Here is a 24,891-nt window from a genome sequence, read left to right on the forward strand (position 1 = left end):
ACATTAACAGCTATGTCACAAGATGGGTGGCCAGGTGGCTCACAGATCAAACACACATGTTCAGAGTTGCTGGTGCCATGTCCAACTCTAAGCCAGTCACAAATGGCATCCCACAGGTCCTGGTCCTGGGACTGCACCTGTTCAGTAGATACTGCTCAGAGGTACAGGCAAGCAAGGGAGGTGTATGGCTGAACAGGTCTGCAGATGAATGATAACTGTGGTCCATACTCGACTGCATGGCTAACACAGACATCCTCCAGAAGTATCTTACAGAGACAGATACCTGATGTCAAAACAATGCCCTCAAGCTGAATGCCAAAGAATGCATAGTCATCCCCTTTGGGTACAACAAAGTGCACACAAATTACCACATAGGTGGTAATCCAGTATGTACAGAGAAAGTCATTATGGTCCTGGGGACACAGGTAGATAGTAAACACCCCTTTGATGATGACATGGCCAAAGTGTTTAGACATTCCTTCAATGTAGCCCACCTAATGTCACCTACTGTAACCCACTTTGTATGGTCTGATGATGCCACCATCCTACAAATAAACCTGTGGAAAGGATAACTCACAGTAATGTGCAAAGCATGGCATGTAAATGTGTACCTCTGTAGTATCATAAAGTAGTTAAGTAGTGGCTTGAATCCTGCACTTGACAAGTGTGTTTGTGTGTGGTCTCCTTGGGAAGGAGCAAACATTTTGGAGAGTAGTAAAACACCTTAAAAGTGGTAAACTAATCTCTGTCAAGTCTGACGATGTCACCATCCTACAAATATACCTGTGGAAAAAAGACCTCACAGTAATGTGTATAGCGCATTGTGTTAATGCATACTCCTCTCATGTCATGAAGTAGTTAGGTAGGGGTTTGAATCCTGCACTTAACAACTGTGTGTGTATGTTTGTGGTCTCCTTGGGAAAGAGCAACCTTTTAGGAGGGTCGTAAAACACCTTAAAAGTGGTAAACCAATCTTTGTCAAGTCTGATGATGTCACCATCCTACAAATATACCTGTGGAAAAAAAGAACCCCCAGTAATTTGCATAGCGCGTTGTGCTAATGTGTACTCCTCTAGTATCATGAAGTAGTTAGATAGGGGATTGAATCCTGCACATGACAACTGTGTGTTTGCTTGTGGTCTCCTTGGGAAGGAGTAACCTTTTAGGAGAGTAGTAAAACACCTTAAAAGTGGTAAACCAATCTTTGTCAAGTCTGATTATGTCACCATCCTACAAATATACCAGTGGAAAAGGGAACCCCCAGTAATGTGTACAGCACGTTGTGTTAATGCGTACTCCTCTAGTATCATGAAGTAGTTAGGTAGGGGTTTGAATCCTACACTTGACAACTGTGTGTTCGTGTGTGATCTTCTCGGAGAGGAGCAACCTTTTTGGAGAGTAGTAAAACACCTTAAAAGTGGTGTACAAATCTTTGTCATTTCTGATGATATCACCATCCTACAAACATACTTGTGGAAATGATATTTCCCAGTAATGTGTATAGTGCATCGTGTTAATGCATACTTCTCTAGTATCATGAAGTAGTTAAGTAGGGGTTTGAATACTGCACTTAACAACTGTGTGTGTGTTTGTGTGTGGTCTCCTTGGGAAGGAGCAACCTTTTAGGAGAGTAGCAAAACACCTTAAAAGTGATTCTTTGTCAAGTCTGATTATGTCACCATCCTACAAATATACCTGTGGAAAAGATACTTCCCAGTAATGTGTATAGCATGACATGTTGATGCATACTCCTCTAGTATCATGAAGTAGTTAGATAGGTGGTTGAATCCTGCACTTGATGAGTGTGTGTGCTTTATGTGTGTGACAGTGTTGGTCAATGTGTGGGGGGTTTTGCTTTTACTACCGTATGATATATCAGTAGGCATTGCACATGTAAGGTAGCTGTGAGGCAAATACATATATGTACATATTACCTCAAGTATTGCATGTGTGGGAACCCTGCTTTATCCAAGTACACAGTTGGCATCTTTGCCAAACTGTGCTCCTGCATCACAGACCTTAGGTCACATCTGTATGCTTGTGACAAGGCCAGCCACTGCAGTGATGCCTGGCCTAGGTCATCTGTGTCACACACACTCATTACGGTTTCTATTGAATTGTGTGTGTGAGGGTTTATGGCCAAGGTATATGTCAGACCTGTTCAAATGCAGCAGAGTCTGTCAATGATTACTATGCATTATAGGTGTACAACAACCTTTGTGGACATGCATGCAGACCCCTGATTGCTTATGTGATCCAACAAGGGATTCCAAAATACCTTAGGGAATGTGATTATTAAAGGAGATATGACGTAACACTAGGTTGCATGTACACATCGGTACCTGTTCACGATGTTGGTGGCTACTACCTATGTGGTACTGTGGGGATACTATGTTCTGTAAAGGTGGATGACTATGCTTAGTTTGGCCTATAGCTTTACAGCATGGGTTTGACAACAGGTATCTGTCTGTATGATACCCTTGTGGAGGATGTGTGTGTCACTTGGAGAATGCAGTATAGGCCACAGTATGCATTAGCACACGTGGACAGACATATCCCTACTGTGATTGCTCGTACCGAAGAGAGCCATATGCCAAACAGGAGTGATCTCAGTAATGGGTGCAGCTGAATACCACTGGTTACTGGCATAGTATAGTACCTGAAGGATCCAAATGTTGCTGTGTGTCCTACATCTGTGTGTCAGTTATCAGGACATCAGCTAATGATTGGTTATGGTCAGGCTGTTGAAGTCATGTATACTACCAGAATGCAAAACAATGACAGATAGTAACAGTATCACCCACAGCACAGTGTCAAACCATGTCATACACACATGTGTAGTCAGGTTCCAAAATGTGTGTAGTACAATGCATACTGGCCACCAATAGAAACTATGGAGTGTCACTGTGTAATACAGAGCATGTCACCCTGCCCATGTGTTCACTATGCGTGTACATGCAGACAGTGCACATCCACCATTTCCACAACTGTACACCTGCAAATATGTGCTACACACATCCCACACATACTGTCCACTCTCTAACACATGCTGCCAATACTGCACACATCAGCCAAGTGGGAACTGGGTGTACAATATACAATTGGAACTAACATTGGTGTAAACAACACTACAATGACAATCGTAGCTTTAATGCATCATGCCTGCTCAGCTACACCTTCAAGCATATCATTACACTCTACTGCTGACAATATGCTAACATTGCTATACTGCTATAAAGACACCCTGTGCATCAGCACCATGGTAGCCTGTTCCTGCATCGATGTTACAGATGACAGGAGGTGGCACAGGTTTCATCATATGCACAGGGTGTGTTGTTGGTCTGCCAGAGGCCTACAGTGAGCCATCCAATCGACATGTATGTGTGTGTGTGTGTGTGTGTGTGTGTGTGTGTGTGTGTGGGGCAAGAATAATGGTATGGGCCAATGTTGATGTAATGTGTGTGGGTATGTGTTAGCCCTAGGTGTCTGGATTATGTGTGTGTGTGTCTGCATGCACAGAGTTCCACCATGTGGCTGCCACATACAGGTACTTGTGGGACAGCCACAGACTGTACCTGTGAGGCTTTACAGATCACTGTCTCTGGCTGCGGATACGGTACCTATGCTAGGCAGTGGTGCTATTGACACTATCAGGTACCAAGCCAGACTGGGTACTATCCCCAGAGGTAGATGGATGTACACTGGACCCAGGTCCCTGCTGGGACTGTCCAGAGCCACGTGCACGTGGTCTTCTAGGACGTTCTATGGACAGCCCACCCCAACATTGCTGGGGCTAGTACTGGCACTACGGTAGTGGCTGTTGCTTGACGACAACTCAACCATCCCGCACTGTCCTGACACATGGACATGACATTGCGGAGGACATCTAATGCCTCTCCCCAATGTCTATCGGTGACCTCAGTGTAATTGCAGATGGCACCAGCTAGGTCATGGATACTGTCTATTATGGCGGTGTTATGGGCCCTCTGTGCCCTCAGTCCCTGTCTAGTGTACCATTCCATATGTGCCTGTGCCTCCATGACAGCCTGGAACATGCATGAGGTTGTTAGACCTGTGGCATATCTGCCAGTGGCATGATGGGCAGCAGTGCTCCGAAGAGAACCCCTGGACATCTGCCTATGTGGTACCCTTCCAGACATCTGTGTATGGCTGCTGTGTCGGGATGTATGTGCCATGGATACCACACTGTCCTGGCCAATGCCAGCTGTATGCTGTCCTTCTGCTAAGGGCATTGGTGACAGATGTATTGGCAGTATGACTGTGTGCATGGATGGGGTGGACACTTTTGTAGTGTCGATTGGTGGTCCAACGATAGACCCTGGCAAACATGCCTATGCCTCAACACACCTATCATCATTGTCACTATCATGCTCAGTGACATCAGTTTCCCTGCTGCATTGAACCAGCCCAGTATCAGCACCTGTGAGAGGGAGACAGGAAACACACTTTACGATCTGTACATGATGTCAGCACACATGCACACATGCACACATGCACACAAATACACTCCTCGCTAGAACAGACACACACACACACACACACACACACACACACACACACACACCACCAACAATCACAGACATACTCAATAGCATGCGATGTTGGGGTACAGTATCACAAGCCAAACATTTATATCAAACGTGACAGCATACAGGACATGTGTTGCTCAACAGCATGCAGTGTGAGTGCAGACAGCCCTTGCTAATAACAGTATACATGGCCTTGATGCATGTGTGTTTTGTTCAGTGAATGTCCTCACCCTGGAACGCAATGTGTACATGGACACAACATTGCTGTGCAGGTATTAAAAGCCTTGCAATGTCCTGTGCACCATCAGTCACAGGTATACATACCATGGCTGGATGTGTATCAGTGTGTCACATAGATGTCCATTTCTGATTAGAGCATCTGTGTCTTTAGCAGATAATTGTGGACACAGGTGTAGCACATGCATGCTATGTATACACACAGGATGAGTGGTGCAGGTATACCTGATGGAATACCATTGCTCAACATAGCCATTGTACAGTGGTTATGGTGAGTGTAGGACATATTGTGGACATGCCACTGCCAGCCATGACATGGCGTGCTACCACACAACTGCAACATGAAACATCACACATACACAATGTGTGTCATGTGACCTATACACCCCATAGCATTACAAGACATATGTGTGTCATGTTCTACAAATGGTGATTGCTATGCATATTGTGTATAGGTGCATATGTCTGCACACACACAACATTGAGTTACATAGCAATTCATGATATGTGTAGTACTGTGGCCACTGTAACTGGATGGGGTGTAGTACCATGAGCCATCATCATGCAGCATCATGTGGTCACTCAAGGCTACTAATGTGTGCCAGACCGGCACATAGCATGCTGTACCTGAACTGCAGTACCATGGCTACATTCACCATTTCACAGCTGGTTGTTACATGGGTTTGTAAGGTGCCCAACAGGGGGCAGTGCCTAACATGAATGTGTTATGTGTTGAAGAGTGTTGCACAGCCACATGTGAGGCATCTACCCCTCAGGTATATTATGTGTGCTGTGTGGATGAGGTTTGGGATACTGTAGTGTGACCTTACAGCGGGTGTCTGAATGCACCATGTGTAGCATGTTAACTTGTACTGCGTATGACAAAGGTGTGTATGTTGTGTGCATGTGTATCGACTCTGCCTATCCAATATCCACTACAGTGTTGCCACAATTGTGTGGGATGGTCTGCGTATTGTATGTGTTTTAGGCAGCTACCCATGTTACTAGGATGTGCATAGTCTCACAGCAAACATGCACAGCACGCATTATGCGTAGGTGTGTTACTTGTACATGGCCTACACCTCACCTATGACATGCACATTTAATTAGCAATATTAAAGATATAACACACTCAGCAGCATGACTCTGCTGCCTTGCTGTCACACCAGAGGGACCTACAAGGATATCAGACACTTTGTCAGTGGCAACAACTGTGGCATTGCTACTGTGTGTTTGCAATCTTACAGTAGTACAATGGTTGACAGTCACAGGCCTACAGATTATATTCCTAATTATTAGTATTGCACCACATCATCTAACTACACAGTACACATCTCACATAAGCATGCTGTACCAACAGAGGTAACAGTATTTTATGGCTATGCCATGTTACCTGCACACTCCATGTCAACTTGCTGGGTGGCTCTGGCCTCTATGATGATACATGTTACTTGTTGTGGTTGTTGTTGGCCAGGAGCCACTTGGGTCAGGAGCAGCTCCTCCACTCTGGTGAGGGGGGGGATGGATGGCTACCCCCCCACCTGTGGCAAGCTGTTGTCTGCGGATATCAGATGCACGCTGCCGGACATGTCTAATTAAATCACTGCAGTGATGGCGTACCTGCTCATATGTCCGGTTATGCATGCCTATGTCATTTACCCTACGGACAAGATCTTGCCACAGCACAGACCACTCATACTGGTCCTGGCTGGTTCTGAAGAACAGCAGCACATAGTGCTGCACCAGGCTTGCTGATATGACTTCCTCCTCAGCCGTGCTATATGCCAGGTTACGATGGTGGGACATTACCCTGGAAGACAATGAAACAAAATGTGTGAGCAAGTCATGTGGCACACATAACATTCTAAAGTACAGATATCAATTAACTGCTATATATAGCAACCTATTGGCTGTCAGAAGATACACACATTCAATACCACATATCAGTTCTCAACCCAGAGATGCCTGACAGTGCCTGGCACACTCTATATATATCAAACCATGTTTTGCACAGCAACAAAGTTAAAACAGTATGTAAGACTATACAACAGTACATGGCACACTGTATGTGACACAATGCACCACCTAGCCACAGGAGGTATATATCATGCTAATGCATCATGAAATATGTAATCCATTGCAATGATTGTAAAGTCCACTGACAGTATTACCAGTATACCACACTAGTCGTTGATGGCAGACCCCTGCCTAACATATCTACACATTCGTTAATATAGGTGGCATACTGCTGTACTAGACTATACATGTTGCTAGATATGCAGTTATATCCTGTAACACACACATGACCGAGACCATGGTACAGTCATACATAGACACACAGCAGTCATACATAACAGACACAAAGGTATAGGTTCATAGGTTCATACTAGGCTATCTGCCCTAGGGCATTTATAAGCCTAGCCAGAGTGTGTTTGGCTTTCACCACCCATTTTAAATTAATTTTGCTATGCCCTTTTTCAAGGTTAGTATACTGTGCCTCTGTCTAACAGTGACACAGAAGTGATACCCGGGGTAAACCTACAATCTCCCATCCACTCATCAAGATTCCTCTTGAAGAGAGTCAATGAGGGACTCTGCTTAACCTGGACTGGGATTTTATTCCAGAGTGAAGGGAGCCTCTGGGTTATGAATCTGTCCCTCCAGCATGTCCTATTTATTTCAGTGCTGAGGTTCAAGTCTCTCGAGTGCGTAGCTCAATGGGATTTGGATTTTCTGAGGTGCAGCATGTTCCTTAATTCCGGGTTGGACATGGCTTTATACGTCAGGCACAGATCGCCTCTGAGCAGGCGGTATGCCACTGAGTAGAGCTGGAGTTTCTTTAACTGGGCAGCATATGGCATCTGTTTGAGCCCTTTGATCCTCTTGGTGAGGTACTTTGGGGTCTTTCCAGTTGCTGCAGGTGTCTGGTAAGGTACATCCCAAAAGGGGCATTGTACTCAATTATGGGCCTGATGAGGGATGAGTAAAGAGGCACGATGACCTCCCCTGATCTAGATGTGAATCCCTTCATGATTAGGTGGGCTATATAAAATGTTTTTCTAACCACTTTGGCCACATGGTTGTCAAATGAGAGATTGCTATCAACTTGGGTCCCCAGGTCCCTAATTACTTCTTCTGTACTTATTGGATTACCACCTATGTGGCAATTTGTGGGCACTTTGTTTTGCCAAAGAGGATGACTATACACTTTTGGCATTTAGCTTGAGGCCATGGCTCTGGCACCAGTTGTCTGTTTCTATGAGGCCCTTTTGGAGGATGCTTGTGTCGGCTGGAGAGTCGATTATGGTGCCCAGTTTGCAGTCATCTGTGAACTTGGTCAGCCACAGTCCTTCCGTGTTGGCCTGTACCTTTGAGAAATATATACCGAACAAGAGAGGTCCCAGGACTGAGCCTTGTGGGATGCCACTTGTAACTGGTTTGGAGTCTGACATGGCTCCAGCAATTCTAACCATGTGGGTTCTGTCCTTGAGCCAGTTTGCAACCCATCTAGTGACATAGGGGTTTATATTTAAGCTGGTGAGCTTATCTATAATGCCTGAGTGGGGTATTGTATCGAAGGCTTTTGCGAGGTCCAGGTAGGCTGTGTGGACCACCTTCCCCTCGTCAATGGCCTTGGTGACTCTTTCAAAGAAATTGACCAGGTTTAAGAGGCAGGATCTGCCCTTAATAAAGCCAAACTGGGTAGGATCCAGTGTCTGTAGGTCCCCAGTATCTTTATTTATGAGGTTCATGATGATCCTTTCCATAGCTTTGCAGACCAAGCCAGTCAGGCTTATGGGGCGATAGTTTCCAGGATCCGTTGAGGCACCACCTTTGTGGAGAGGAACCACTGTTGCTGTACACCACTCTTTGGGTACATATCCTGTAGTAAGGCTGAGATTGAACAGTAGTTTTATGTTTGGGTTTAGCTCTTCTTGGAGTTCATGTAGGATGCAGCCCGGGACACCGTCTGGTCCTATTGATGCTCTGTTTTTTGCTTTGGAGAGGACGGCTCTTACCTGAGCATCTGAGATGTCAGGGGGGAAGCACTCTGCTGGGATAGATATTTGCCCTTTTGGTGGGGAGGGGGGGAGGAGAAGTTTGCGCTGAACCTGTCAGCTAGAATGTTGACAATGTATGTGGGATCGATGTATTTTTTGTCATTTTGGACTAATTCTGAGCATATCTGGGAATTCCCACCCAGGTTCCTAACATAACTAAAGAAAGCCTTGTGATTATCCTTAATGTCTTGTGCAATTTTTCTCTCGAAGCTGGCCTTAGACTATTTTATGAGTGCCGTAGTTTTTTGCTAATACTGATCAGAGATGCCTTCCCTTTTGGGGATTTTGCTCTATCATGTAGTAGCTTCCTCCTTCTATTGTATAGTTTGTTTATGGCTGGGGTCCACCAGAACAGATGTCTGCCTTTGTAAGATTGGGTCTTGGTTTTATTTGGGATTGCATGATCCATGCATTCTTGAAGGTGTTCATAGAATGCATTTATAAAGGATTCTGTGGTCTGGGCCATATTTTCCACAGGCTCGGGGGCTTTGAAGGATTCCATCTCAGTTTTGAGGAGTGTGAAATTTGCTTTAGAGAAGTTTTTCACTGTGGTTTTCTGGGCAGGGGGTGGGGTCGGGATGTGAATATCCAGTGAGATTAGTTTATGGTCTGATCTTACCAATGAGGGATACACTTCTGGTCTGGAGCATAGAGTCCCCATGTTGGTGATGATCAGGTCCAGTATGTTTTCCCCTCTTGTGGGAGTGGTAACAAGTTGTTCCATAGCATTTGAGTTTATAAATTCTAGGAACCTTTGGGCTAGGGTGTTGGAGCTAGAGTAATGCTCCCAGTCTATGTTTGGGTAGTTGAAGTCACCCAATATAATGGTGTTTGGAGAGACCTTCATATTTTCCAGTGTTCTCAGGAAGGCCGAGTGGGGTTCCTGGGTTTGGGAGAGTGGTCTGTAGCAGGCTATAAATTGGAAGGCAGTTTTACCCACTGTTAGTTGCACATTGATAGTCTCTGATGCTTTGTGCTGTGTCACCAACCTGGAGGTGTGGGTATCTTTGACGAATATTGATACTCCCCCTCCTTTTGTGGTTTGGTCCAGGTTTTGGGGCCGAAATGCATGGTATGAGGTATAACCTGATGGTGCTGGGGTGCTCTCGGGAGCCCTGAACCAGGTTTCTGTTACTGCACAGATATCGATGTTCTCCATGCTAAGGAGAGTTTCGAGTGCATGCATCTTGAGGTTTAGACTTCTGGCGTTGAGTAGCATTACTCTTATTTTCTTATCCCTTGTGATACCTATGGAGGTGGGTTTGTCTTTTGAGCCTTGCCTAAAAAAGGCACTATGGGGGTAGCAAGAGCCTTTGCCAATATCCGAAAGCCCAGGAGTGACAGGTGCAAGCCAACCCTAGTGAAGCATCGTGGCTTGTCGAGCATGTCATCCCAGGCTGACAGGCATTTGATCCCCTTTGAATGACACCAATACTTAAGCCAATTGTTGAAATTGATCATCTTGTCTTCATATTGTGGCATCATTCTTGGTGAGGGTAAGATGCTACTCAAGGTCAGGGTCATACCAGCCTGGGCTACATGCTCAGAGAGCTCCTCTATGTCTCTTTTCATGTAGTCCAGGGAAGTACGTCTCAGGTCATTCACACCAGCATGGACAATGACCAAGTCATATTTGTACTTGCCTTGGAGTGACCTGAGTGCTTGTGTTATGTGGCGGATCCTAGCACCCGACAGGCAGCTCACCGTGACCTTCTCCTTGTTCAGCCTGGTGAGCAGGACGTCAGTGTGCCTGACGATAGAGTCACCTATTACAAGTGTATCAGGTGTGTTGTTTAGCCTTAAGGGCTGTGATTGTTTGGCACACTGGCTTTGTGAGCTATGTGTTGCACGTGTTTTGTTTTGGGGTAGCGGTTGCTTGGGTGTCTGCTTTGGAGGTCTCTGCTGCTTAGGCAGATTTTATTTAGAGCCTCTGAGTATGTCTTTGTGTGTTTATGTGTTTGGTTTGCTGTCGTGGTAGGTCTATGTGAGACTGGAATTGTAGTGAGTGTGGTTTCCTTCTCCTCCTGACTGGTTACGCCAGTACTGAGTTGAGAGAGCTTAGCCTCCAGTTTGGCTATATGGTTGCATCTCTCACATGTGTTGGAATTTGTTGGGAGGAGGAGAGGGTTGTCTGTGTACATGAGGCAGTTGTAACATTGCCTCAAGATTCCCAAATTCACCAGCTGTACCGGAAAGGAGATTGACAACTGACCTTTGGACATGCTAGAATAGTATTGGGAATTCCTTTATAATTGAAAAAAGGGCCAATGGGGAACAAGGTACTCAAGGGGAGTTTGTGAGGGTGTAGTGCTTTTAATTTTTTAGTGCTGACTTATATAATTGCTTTAGTGAGCAAGTGCCAGGTAACTTAAATGCAATGTGTTACAGGTAACTTAAATGCAAAAATGACAAACAGTAACTTTCTTTCAAGTGAAACAAGGAAATAAGTACAGTAAGCAATGCAGATATCACTAGGGATCCACAGAAGCACTGAAAAGCCGTGTTTTAGGTGGAATTAGCATTTCAGGGAAATAACAAGCAAACAAACAACAAGCATACAAACAAAGCTAGATTCAGCAGGCCTGGATCTAGTCTATGCTACAGCAAACAAGGTGTACCAATTTCAGTAAGAAACAGTTCAAATATGCAGGCACTATAAGCCTTTAACCAGAAATTCGCAGCTCAGAAGGGCAGAGTCCAGCTTCTCCTCCCACAAGAGTGCAGACCACGAACCCTCTTAATGTAAAATAACTGTCCTGAAGCCCAAGTGCTTAAACCAGAATTAATACACTTTTAGAATAACAGACACTGAGGCCTCAATCAGCAGTTCCCAACTTAGAAGGATGTAAGCTACCTGTTCTGCCACAACAGTGCAGACCACAAACCTTAATGTAAAACAACTGGTTTGAAGCCCAAGTGCTTAAACTAAAAGGCTTAGAATGAGTTACACCAAGCAGTAATAAATAGAATTGAGTACTATTAAGATGATGCAAAATCAAAATAAAGTAGGAAGAAACACAAATACAGTAAAAGCAGATAATTTTTTTTTTTTTTGAGTGAGCAAATGAGATGGGCCCAGGAGTTACAGGACAGAAACAAGTGCAAATGCAGGCCTTCAAATCAGAAAGTTGAGAGAGATGGAAGACCGCCCAAATGGCCAATAACTACAAATTCTGGGCCAGAACCACTCCTTATGTGGTAGACAGGTTACCTAATGCTTACCACTCCCACTGATAAGCTAGAAGGCTTCCCTCCAACACAGAAAGGCTTGGGGAGCTCAGAAGCTTACAAACAGTCCTGGATACAGCAAATCTGTATCTGGAACACTAATTACAGAAAAGGTAGGAAACAGGCTTACAATTTTTCTTTTTCCAGAAAAGTAGCAAAAACAGTAGTATAAACAATTCACATGCAGTACAAGCTGGCACACTTGAGTATGTAGCAATATTAGTCCACACACAGTTTGAAAAAATGTAATTAAATTAAAAAGGACTAAAAGCAAGTGCAGAAAGGGTTTATTAAGTAGAATGCGGTAAAGAGATGGGACTGGGGGAGTGTCCTAGATCAAATCTACAGTGGGGCAGGCACTGCAAAAGCCACCAAATTTAAATTACAACCAAGAACAGGGAGGGGGGGGGGTGGGCAAGACAGTTTCAACAGAGATGTGAGGAATCACAGTGCAAATTATAAAACCAGAAAAATATATACTGATCTCTGTATATTTGCAGAACAGTAAGACAACAGATATCTAAGCAACAATTTAGCTCTATAATACAGAATAATACAGAAAAATATACTCAGCTCTATATATTTGCAGATAGTCTTGTAAGGCTCTCTCTCAGTGCACAGCTTCCAATTTAAATTTGGCAACCCAGGTGACCTTTACCTGTGTACCGTACAGTACTGTGTGTCAGTAGTTACGAGACCTTATACCTGAGGTATGTAATCTGTGAGGACTACAGGGAAAACACATAACAGTGGTTCCAATAAGTGTGCACATACACCATACTGTGCTGTTTAGGCATACAGCTTCAGGTAGTACTACAGTTCATACAGGAGCTGGATTCACCAGCGGTAACACCCAATAAGCATACATGTACTGCTTTAGCCTACAATGGGACACCCCAGTCGACAACAAGGGACTATGTCAGACCGTATGGCATACTACTTTTTCTGCCTAGCAATTGCATACACATCTTTTGCTGGGATCACAGCTAGGACACATAAAACCATGACAGAAACAGTTTCCCACTAAGCTATCACACATATACCGAACTCATTCACCAACACATTCACCATCACACTCAGTCAACCTCACATATCAATTATTGCAACAAGTACATGTGGGTGTGTATCACCTAGGGCCTATAAGACTCTAGCCATACGCTACTCTGGCCTCTGACACACAGGTAATTACATTTCACACTGAGGTGATTGCCTGGGTGTATTCACTATCTCCCATACAATCTCTAGAATTATTTATGATGACTGATAATTAGGAGCTTTGTTTGCTATGGATAGTTGGTTTGTTCCAGAGTATGGGATGTCTCTGAGATAGGAATCTATCCCTCCAGCATGTGCCGTTTATTGTGGTCAAACGGTTTGGGTCCCTAGAGCGTGTAGCTCGTACAGATTGTGATCTGTTTACGTGGAGCATGTCTAACAGATCTGGGTTTGACATAGCTTAGTATGTCAGTCAGAGGTCACCTCTGGGTAGGCATTATGCGACACAGTCTAGTTGTGGGTTTGTGGGACGGTCTACATAGGGCATCTGTTTGATGCCATTATTACTCTTTGTGAGGTATGTCTGTGTTCTTTCCACTTGCTGTAGATGTCTTGTGAGGTACATACCACATGGGGCATTGTACTCTATACTGGGTTTTATGTGTGTGGAGTAGAGGGGAACACTGACCTATTTTTCCCTGGATGACACACCTTTTGTGATGATGTGTGCCACATAGACGGATTACATGACTATTGTGGCACTGTGACTATCAGAAGGGAGACTACTGTCCACCTGTGTCCCATGGTCTCTTATCACACCTTTGGTGTTAAGTAGACTACCACCTATGTGGTAGTTCATGAGTACTGAGTCTTTGCAAGGAGGGATGCCAATGCGGTGTCAACATTGAGCTTGAGTCCATGGCTTTGTCACCAGGCATCTGTTGCAGTAATTATGACCCTGTCTCTCTCTCTCTTTCTCGATATATATATATATATATATATATATATATATATATATATATATATAAATATATATATATATATATATATATATATATATCTATATATATATATCTATCTATATAGATATATATATATATATATATATATATATATATATATATATAAACGTAAAACCAAGATGTCCCTGTTAGATATACAAAACCAAGCCCAAGTGGAAGGATGCAATATTAAACTGGTAGCACACACAATGTTCAAATGCGATGTAAATCCAATCAATGTTCAAAAGCAGTCAATTAGATCCAGTCAATGATTTGACCAAAAACAAAAGTCCTCAGAGAGTAAACGAATATTTTTAATACAAGAACAGACAAACAAGATGTTTAACTCCGCTTCATCAGACATAATGAAAACGTATAAGAGTTACTTTAAATGCATTTCATACCATGTGATCAAACGCATCAAGTCAATTAATCAATTAAATTACTTGCTTAAAACTGCACTCAAAGTATATAATGTGCGTTGTTAAAGACCATTCTAAAGCAACAATCCACAAAGGCATTACAAAATTCATAATGTGTATAAAACTTAAGCAGATGCCTCCATCGTAACGTATAAAAATATATAAAGAATATGGCACACCTTTAAAGTTTCATTCCATGCGTATCTGAAGCCCTGAAGTGTATATAGACAAAGCATAACCAATTGTCTAAATCAAGCTTCCATAACGCTAGCTACGTCCTATTGACGTTGCGTAAGCGATCTAAATGCACCATATATACGATATTAAGCATTTGCCTAAAGCAAGCATTTTATATGAAACTCACACGTTGCATACATAACTAAGGCCCAAAAGTGTGTATACAAACACAACATAACCTGTTGTCTAAATCATACTAGCATAACGCTAGCTACGTCCTACTAAGGTTACGTAAACAATATAAATGCACCATGCATACGATGCTCATCATCCGCTTAAAATGAACAAATAAATAATTGCATAAAACTCAAATGCATACATATAAAATATCTAAAATGTTACTATCATGAATCAAAAATATATAATACTTAAAATTAGCATGACATATACCTACAAGAACGACATAACTTACTACATAGTTTGTACATTGCTAACTTAATAATGCTAGTATTTATGCTTTATGGTAGTAATATAACATTCTAATTATAGTCACTAACGAATAAACAGATTGTGTGTCGAAAAGTACACACCATAGTAATACTGAATCTTACATATATTACATATAGATATACAGGCTTATCAATAAATATAATAATGGCCATATGACTATTATATAGCCTATACAACGTGTTTACTTAATATTTTATGTAATAATAATAATAATAATAATGATGATAAAAAATTTACGTAATACATGAAGTATCATCCATACATACAAATAATTAATAATACATAATAATATGTATGAAAATGTACTTATAAAATTAAATAAATAAATAAATACATATTGCATTAATATGCTCAACATAGTACTATAAAGAATACTATATTATAGAAACACAAATGCAACGTAAATTTTTTATCATCATTGAAATGCCTTTGTGGATTGTTGCTTTAGAATGGTCTTTAACAACGCACATTATATACTTTGAGTGCAGTTTTAATTGATTAATTGACTTGATGCGTTTGATCACATGGTATGAAATGCATTTAAAGTAACTCTTATACGTTTTCATTATGTCTGATGAAGCGGAGTTAACGTCCGCGAAAGCGCTTACATCTTGTTTGTCTGTTCTTGTATTAAAAATATTCGTTTACTCTCTGAGGACTTTTGTTTTTGGTCAAATCGTTGACTGGATCTAATTGACTGCTTTTGAACATTGATTGGATTTACATCGCATTTGAACATTGTGTGTGCTACCAGTTTAATATTGCATCCTTCCACTTGGGCTTGGTTTTGTGTGTATATATATATATATATATATATATATATATATATATACACATACATATGAACATCCATTGGTGTACATATAGATATACATATAGGCACATGTACAGTCCACCTGTCATGGTGAGAATATCAAGAGTCCACCTGTCATGGTGGGAATATCAAGTATGGGAAGGTTGTGAGGTATACAGTTATGTCATAACATTGCACAGTGTTGTGTAGAATGCATTGAAGGTGTTCTCAGCCCATGTAGCTTTAGCAGGCCTCACTGGCTGCAACACTGCAAACCTGACGAATCATACCCACAGCGTTTAACCACCACATGTCATATACCAGCACTGTATGCTGTCTGGTCTGACACACACTACAACCTACATAGAAATATGCACATAACAACCTTCAACAACATATATATATATATATATATATATATATATATATATATATATATATATATATATATATATATATATCCATCTTTCACGAACAGTTGCAGTATGTCCCTTGCTCAATGCACATGTACATATGCTAATATATCTGACACGGACAGTTCTCTCCATATGTGTGTGCCATACACACACACAAGGACCACACTGTTGTAAGTACATGTACCTCACGGCTGACCTGATGGGCCTTGCTGCAACATGAACAGGTGCCACATGTGAGCACACAGTAATATTAAAGGGTGTATACATAGCTGCTAATGCTGAATTAGCATACTAGCCTGGTACAGCTGTTGCCAATGGTAAGCTACACGTTAATATGACTGTCATGCATTTGTTACTCTGTCACATCCATGTTTGCATAACCATATGGGCTACTACCCCAAACAGACATTGTACACACTACTGTACAGAACACAGATAACATGTATCAGATGTTTGACATTTAATGCTGAACTACATATTTCACCGTCACATCCCACTGCACACAGCTACACACTCATTTCCCCATGCCAATAGTTATGCAGGACATCTGTGCATCGATACGTACTGCTGCCACATATGGATGATTCAAACTATGTACAGTACTCTTTATAAACATCTACTTCATTCCAGTAAATACATAGCTGTTACATACCATTCCTTTGTATGTGTTCGTATTTGTTGTCGTATATCCTGGTATATTAGTTTTGCGATATAGGTTTTCCTTACAATATAGCTTTTGCTGTTCAGGATAGTTCTTTTTCAATAGATTTTTATATCACAATATATTTCTTTTCAATATATTTTTTATTTCAATATATATATTTTTTCTAAATATTTTCTTTCAAAATATATTTTTTCAGTATATTTCTTTTTCAATACATTTTTTTTAGTTTTTTTTCTATATATTTTTCTTTCAATATATTTTGTTTTCAATATATTGTTTTGCAATATTTGTTTTCAATATACTTTCCTTTCAATATTTTTTTAATATAATTTCTTTTGCCAGTTAATTAGTTTTCAATATATTATTTTTGTTATTTTTCTTTATATTACATCACTTCTTCTTTCTCTCTCTCTCTCTCTCTCTCTCCCTCCATACCTGCAATGGAATGATTACATGTGTGGACAGGAAGTACAGACTGCTTTTATAGGTATCTGCACATGTGCATGTGATGGCCTCTGTACCAGTTGGTGGCCACCATTTGGCAATTGCATGCAGCCTGCTGTGTGGTACTTGCATTACTCACTGTCATAACAACCCAGTGCTATAAATTGCTAGGTCAGGTAGGCGTAGCCCTTTCAGAATTCCAAAGTGGGGACCAGGCTTCTTGCTGTGGACTCCGTTGTGTAAGTCAGAAGGTTGGTATACTTCTTCTAACTGTTGCTAAGGGTGTAGCCAGTTGTTTGTATGTTGTACTCAAACCTGAATGTTGCCACTTCCAGTACACAGTTTACAGTGTAGAATTGTACTCACCCTTAGAAATGCTAACACAAGTTACGTGGGAGTATGGAGTTTCTTTACAACTTCTACAATTAGCTGCCATACATATGTAGTTATTGAGATGTTTTCATTTGGCACATGAACTGTATGGGAACAGCTATACTGTGGATATTAATGTACTCATTTCTGCACTGTTTGTGCTTATTATTTTCTTGACATTATCACAGGATGCTCATGAAACTGGACAATTCCAGTACTGAGTATGCCTACCTACATCCTTGCTGTACCTTGAACACACTGGTATTTTGTACATTTGGGTTCGGATTGTCTTGCTATGATACTGTGTGGGGGTTGTGAAGTGCTGCTATAACATTATTTACTGCTAGAGTGTCTGGTTCTGTTATCACAGTCATGTAATGCAATTCCACTACAGCTGCTGGTAAAGTTCCACAGAACAGGTTTTGTGTTATGGCATTCCTATCTTTCCTTTACATTCACACATTCTGATGCATGATATATATATTTCAGCAACATCCTGCTGTATATCTACTGTGGCCTAGTGGTACTTCATGCAGTCTAGTGTGTCCAAGGTCCGGGGTTCGAGACTGACAGTATTTTGCTGCTGAGCAGAAAAAGGCCCCTCATATGCAGGGTGACTAAGGCACTTTTAAGCAGTTGTAAGCGGGTTTGCATGGGTTTGCGCGATGCTTAGCAATACTTAGCTAAGTGCACACATGCGCACACTCACTCAAACCCGCTTACTACTGCTTAAAAGTGCTTACTCCCGCTAACCCCCATGCTCATTTCTTTGAAAGAAAAGAAAATGGGGAGATAGGAAAGTTGTGAAAAAGGGGCACAAAGAGGGAAGACAGTAAGGAAAACAGCTCAGGATGTGCAGGATGGGTGTAGGGAAGGTCCATAGCTGCCCATTTCTTTAACAGCAACAGCTGTGCATATACTAGTAATTTGGAGGGAATTTTGAAACCTTCCACCCCTGAGAGAGGGGTGAGGACAACAAAGTATGTTGTACTGCCAATTGAATTTCAGTTTCTGTGTCCAGTGGACATTTGTGGAAAATGGGCAGCTATGTATGGGGCATAATTTTTTTGTTGGAGCAGATTGCCCATTTTGTTTTTCAGGTGAGAGTGGAATGTGGGGTAGGGGAAGTAGGTATGTTTTGGGAGGTAGGTTGGGGAGGTAAACAGACAAGACAGACAAGACACATACAGGGGTGGAATATGACACATGGGGTGGGTGAACACAATTGACGGGGAAGGATGTTTGGAAATCGCAAGCCCATGAGCCCACAGATGGTAACAGTGGAACTGAGATCCCCACCCATGGGCAGTCACCACTGCACCTTCACAGCCTGGAGGGTGGCTGTGCTGGGGGCTGTGTAGGAGGGGCAAGCTCACCTGTGAGTCGCGCCACTCTTGCCTCGAGCTGGTGTAGGGGATCAGCGACTGAACGCTGGATCTCCCTACGCACCACAGCCGGACCGTTCAGAGGGTGACAGGTGGCCCTCCTCCGGCCACACTTGCATGGGGGATGAGCCCCATCCCCTGCAGCGCTTCCACCCGAAGGTGATACAGGGCCAATGGAGGAGGTCCCAGGCTGGGCACCGGACCTGCTGGTGCCAGGTGCCATCGCCAGCTGAGGTGGGACAGGTGGGTCCGCTGGGACCGGCCCTCCCATACATTCTGTGTTTAGGTGAATTTAATGACAAAATAGACAGCATTCCAAATTATTTGTAACAGCATGCAGTAATATTCCCATTAACCCAACACACCAGAGTTCTAACAGTTGAACAGCAAGCATAACACATGCATATATTGAATGACAGTGGACATTCCAACAGCATGCAGGAATGAATGGTGGCAACAGGCCACCAAGATTGCGGTGTTTGAACAGGGCACATGCATCAAAGTTATGCAGATATTTATAAACCAATAGGGCATATGTCCCAACAAATGTTTTGAGATTACACATACCCATTGAGGTGTGGAATTGCATTGTTTATGCACATACAGTATGGTGTAAAAAGATACCTGCATTAACAACTTATATGAACCTATAGTTTATACTATATTCCTATTGACTGCAGGTATATATCCCCTACATGTATTATTACACTAGGCAATGTCCATTACATTGTGGGATGTGTTTTGCTAGTTCCTTACGTACCTGACCTGTATCTAATATAGAAACTGTCCAGGATGCAGATGTTACTGCTATATATTTATATATTTTATTTATATTCATATGTCTACATATCTGGATGTGTTCAGGTGACATTATCAGTTATATTTTAACAGCCCCCTACATTTCTAGCAGCACACTGACATTTCCAGTGCACACAATTACAAGCTACTCATGTGCCAGATTTACCTATACATACCAGCCTTGAAAACTACAGTTGAGGACTGTATATATGCTTAAGAGATACTGGCACTCCCTTCGTCCTCTTTCTATGGGCCTACCCAAGTGTGGGTTGTCAGCGCTTAATACAACACTACTATTTCTATACTGCAAGAGTACACCAACATTTCAAAGAAAATGACACGGGCACACTACAGGTGTTATACCTTTATTAATTACATTACACACGTTTCTAGTGGCCCTCTCATTTCTTTGTTATTACAATGCATGCAGACATCTTATTCAGGATATATTATACCTTCATTTATGGTTTACAACACTCTTTTTCTGGCTCTCTCACTTATTCTATATAACAATACATGCAGAGAAATAATTTAGGACTTATTATACCTTTATTAATGGGTTACAACACTCTTTTTCAGGCTCTCTCACTTATTTTACATAGTTCATTTAGTCAGGCTCTCTCACTTATTTTATATAACAGTACATGCAGAAAATTACTAACCTGCCTGGTGGTGCAGCCTTAGCAGCCTATCTGCATAGGCTTGCTGATTCGCAGCACGGACACCTGCAGCTGTGAAGTAAATGAAGTGATATTGAGGCATACACCTATCCATACTATCGACTACACTAGCAATTTTTACATACTTCAGTCCATGGCTACCTACTCAGTAGTGGGGCATTTTGCATCCCACGGGCCTCCTGTATCCATTGGTTTAGTTGGTCCTGCTTGCGTCTCTTCAGGTCTGCATGGTGATGTCTAACCTGCTCACCAGTCCGAGGGACGCCTGTGGCACTGGTGAGTTCATGTGCGAGATGGTTCCAGGCCTCCGCTTTGTATTCCATGCCCTGGAACTGGCCTTGCAGGAGTCTAGCATCATGACGATGGACGAGGAGCCAAACCATCACTTTTGACTCCTCAATGCCCCACCGTTGCGCTTGGAAGTGAGAGCCCTCTCCAAAACCAGCCATTGCTGCCTGCAAATGGGAGCTACAACCAGTTATGGTGAGTATTCCCACCTATGGAGCTTAAATATGCCTCATTTCCCGCACTTATTTGTGATTGGCCGGATTTGAAAGTTCTCAGCTGAGTGCACACCTGCTTAGCACTGGGTAAACTTTGATTCATATGCATATGTGTGTTGACAGTCCATGAACATCAAATGCTGTCATGGCTTAGTGGATTAGTACTGTGATTATGGTGCACACTATCCCATGTTCGAGACCTGTTATTGCTTTTTTTATTTTACTACTGGCCTGACCAGTAGGGGGTGTGGCTGGGTTTAGCCGACTTTGCTCAACTTTGCCCAACGTTGCTCTATGTTTACCGACATTGCCTGACATTGTGCTAGTTAGTGCAGTGCGCAGCTTCGCGCAAACACGTTTGGTTTGCGCTAGTTGGCGGGATGCACAGCTCTGCGCAAAGCTATTGCACTAGTTAAACCAGTGCTTAGCTATGGGCGTTTATTCTTAAATGTGATTACTATTGGTAAACATTGCTTAGCAGTGCTTCACTTTGCTTAAGATAGGTTACTTATGCATTCATTAGTATGCAAGACCGTTTCACCTTCTTATATATATTTAAAATATCATTCACTACTACATAGGCCATTTCAATGCATTTTAATAAAATTCAAAAGGTAAATGTCAGGAATTATTTTTATGCACAGATTTCCTAAAGAAAATGGAAAGGGGAGTGGTGGGACTTGAACCGGTAATGCCCCCTCTTTGTGTGAAGGCTCTACTACTGCAATATTGCTATTTGGCTTAATTTGCATATAAGTGGTTTATTATCCTCTTCGATGTCTAAACTGCTAACTGTGGCTAAGCAATGGGCACACCCGCACACACACGCGCAAATACGGGCAGCTATATTGGGAATACTAAAAAAAGTTTTACATTTTATTTCATTTGTACAGGGCTTTTCAATGTGGGGGAGTGTAGTGTTGGGGGTATACACATTTGAGTGGACTCGCTCATATCTGCTGACATTTGCAGATTTAGGCACTTGCAGGGGTGTGGATATTTGGACTGCTCGGCAGTCTGACATGCCCCCTGCACTCCTACATGCTCCGTGTTAGCCAGGGAGTTGAGTCAGCATGTCCTCATGCATATGCATGATGCGCTGACATCATACTCTTAGACGGCAGTCTCCGGGTAGGGCTTCGTTCGTCCTACATGGAGGATTACTGAATTCCCCCATAGTGGTTATACCTGAAACATGGCTTAAGCCCACATCACAGATAATGAAATTATTCCACCAAGATATAAAATCTTAAGGAAGGATAGAATAGACAAAAAAGGTGGTGGCATTGCCATAATATTTAAAAATCACCTTACTGTTGAGACATTAAATATAAAACATCTTAATATGGATAAAGCAAAAATAATATTTGCTAAACTAAATCTCAACTGTAAAAAACTAATAAATATCCTAGAATGCTATATGCCACCTGGAAATGATACATCTACTCCTGAGAACCTTCTGCATTGCCCCTGCACATCACTCCAAAATGACACCATTATCTTGGGTGATTTTAACATAGATTGGCTTACTTGCAACTCTCATGCCCTCACAAATCATATTAACTTTCATGGTTTTACACAAACCATCCAAACTCCTACCAGAACAAAGTATCTAACAGGGGATCAATCCTTGACTGGATACTAACAAACAAACCAGTCCACTATTTTATGCAGGCTCCCTTCCCGATGACTTAAGTGACCATCTAGTGACCTTTCTGCTTAGACAGTATTTCCAACATAACACAGGAACTGTCTACCAACTAATAAGAAATAGAAAGAAATTTAGCCTCAACAACTTTATTACTGACCTAAAACATTGTAATTGGACACCATAAAACATCTTGACCTAGAACAGGCCATTAAACTTTTTAATTCCACCTTCCTAAATATCCTAAACCTACATACTCTTCCCAGAACCATCAGAAACAAACCTAACACTGCACATTGGATAAGCAAGGATACCAGATCCCTTCTCAAAGCCAGAGACAAAGCCTGGGACCACTGGCACAGAGTCAGGTCTCAGGCAACTAAACAAACTTACCAGGAGCTCTGGAACAAAGCTAAAAAACTAGTAAACCTTGCCAAGATTAACTACTACTACTACCTACAAATAAAGCATCAAAACAATCCTCAAAAGATCTGGGCAGCAATTAACAAAATTCTATTGCCAGGTAAACATAGTACTCCCTGCACTACCTCAGAAAACACATCAGAGAGCATACCCACACAATTTAACAAATTCTTTGCTGAAACCGTTCTGGCTCTATCTATCCAGCAAAACACCATTAATAACTTCCCCTCCACAGAAGCCTGCAAAACACATAGCAACAACAACTCATTTCACTTCCAGCCTGTTGCTACTGATAAGATAAAAAATTACCTCAGAAAACTTAAGCCCACAAAACTAGCAGCTGACAAATTCCCAGCAGAATCCCTACAAATAGCCACTGAGGCTGTTGCCTATCCAATATCCATTCTAATTAACAGATCTCTATCAAAAGCCCTTGTCCCCAAAATTTGGAAAATATCACATATAATTCCCTTCATAAAGGAGGTAATTCTACAGAACTGACCAACTATCGTCCAATAGCTATTCTATCACCTATAGCCAAAATCCTGGAGAAATGCATACATACCCAGATTATGGACTACTTGCATACCCACAAACTCCTGTCAACCACTCAATATGGCTTTTGTCCCTTTTCACAGTACCACCACCACTTTAGTGTCTTTCACCAATACAGTAAACACTCACAGAAATAATGGCAATTTTGTATCAGCTGCCTTTCTTGACCTGTTAAAAGCATTTGACATGGTTAGACATAGTATACTTATCAATACACTTTCTAATCTTGGTCTTAGTGAATCCTCCATCACATGGTTCCAAAGCTATCTAGCCAGCCACCAGCAAGCAGTATTGTTTAGCGAAAGAACTCTCTCCCCTTTTTCCTGTCACTCTTGGAGTACCACAAGGCTCCATTCTAGGTCTGTTATTCTTCATTCTCTCTATACTAACAACCTCCACACTTCTACTCCTCATGCATCTGTCATTCAGTATGCAGATGATTCTACAGTAATTTGTTCTGCTTTTTCATTGCATGAACTCCAAACACTAACTCAGGTATCCATCCTCTCAGTTAAACATAGCTATCCAATATCCAACTTACTCTGAATCCTAGTAAAACAAAACTTCTTCTCTTCAAACCTTCTAGATCTACCACCTTAGACCCCACTTTTAATATCATGTCCAGCAATAAAACTATTAACTCTCCTATAGCACACACAAAAATTCTTGGAGTTGAGATTGACAGTAATTTGAGATTTGATCTTCACATTGCCCACACTAATAAGAAAGTACATAAAAACTGGGTACCCTCTATTGAAATAGACAGTATCTTACCAAACACTCATAGATAGCCATATCATGCACTCATGTCATCTCTACACTTCCCTATGCCTCCCCTATTCTTATTAATCTCAAAAAGACTAATTTAGCTAAACGAGAATCCTGCTACAACAAAATAGCCAGTTTTTCCTCAGACTCCCCATATAAATCACACCACTGCACAGCTTTAAAGCAGCTCAAATGGCTAGAATTTCCCCAACTCTTACATTACAATCAACTTATGCTAGCTCATAAAATTCTATATCTAA

This window comes from Protopterus annectens, chromosome 7.part0 (assembly GCF_019279795.1).
Source record: "Protopterus annectens isolate FY-2018-M chromosome 7.part0, PAN1.0, whole genome shotgun sequence".
Classification (NCBI taxonomy): domain Eukaryota; kingdom Metazoa; phylum Chordata; order Ceratodontiformes; family Protopteridae; genus Protopterus; species Protopterus annectens.